At 36.4% G+C, this 844-nt stretch overlaps 1 pseudogene; it reads right to left on the reverse strand.

The window, feature by feature from the left end:
• LOC128251096 (zinc finger protein 208-like) overlaps positions 1-844 on the reverse strand; it is a 26,097-nt pseudogene that overhangs the window by 23,405 nt on the left and 1,848 nt on the right.

Below are 844 nucleotides of genomic sequence, written 5' to 3' on the forward strand. Positions count from 1 at the left end.
TCCACCCCCACCCCACCCCCGTTTAATTGCGCCAATTTTTGTTTTCATATTCGTTTTCTATACACTTTTTTTAAAATACATACTGGATTTTTGTTTTCTTTTCCTGACCGGGGCTTAAACAGTATATTAACCAACAAATCTCGTACAAATAACAGACATCTCTCTTCCAGAGCTAGAAATGGCAGTGAAATCTCGCACAAATGATAGACACCCCTTTCTCATTGCTAGAAATAACAGTGAAATCTCGCACAAGTCATAAAGATCTCACATGCATAAAAGACGAAGAAGACAAAAAAAGAAACAAGTCACAACCAGACCGCCTACAGAATTAAAAGATTCAACATTTTCATTGTGTAATACTTACGGAAATGTTTTATAAAGGATAGATTTGTTATAAAGTGTGTGTTTAATAGGTATTAAACGTAATTTAGAAGGTAAATAAGAGAAATTTATGCACGAGACGAACTTCTTTAATCCCAATGCGGAATTACAATTACGGCGCATGCGCATGTTTCATATGAAATACATGGGAGCTAACTCTTGTCCGAACTTTTCAGCTTAATTCCATTTCTGGTGTATGTAACAAAAATTTAGTTTTAGATATTTTATGTGAAGGTAATTCTAAGTAGTAACACTAATTACAATCATCCTAACATTCCCGGTGCCAAGTTCCACATGTTCAAAGCGAGCTTATAAGTCTTCCTGTCTGTCGAGCAACAAATAGCCCCAACGCGATTACACGACAAGCTGGAAGCGAAGCGAACGATACTGGCTCAATTAGACTTTCATTCACAAAGAGTATGCAATGTATCAATATATGTGAAGGAGCGAAAACAGGATGAAC

This window comes from Octopus bimaculoides, chromosome 28, assembly GCF_001194135.2.
Source record: "Octopus bimaculoides isolate UCB-OBI-ISO-001 chromosome 28, ASM119413v2, whole genome shotgun sequence".
NCBI classification, from domain to species: Eukaryota; Metazoa; Mollusca; class Cephalopoda; order Octopoda; family Octopodidae; genus Octopus; species Octopus bimaculoides.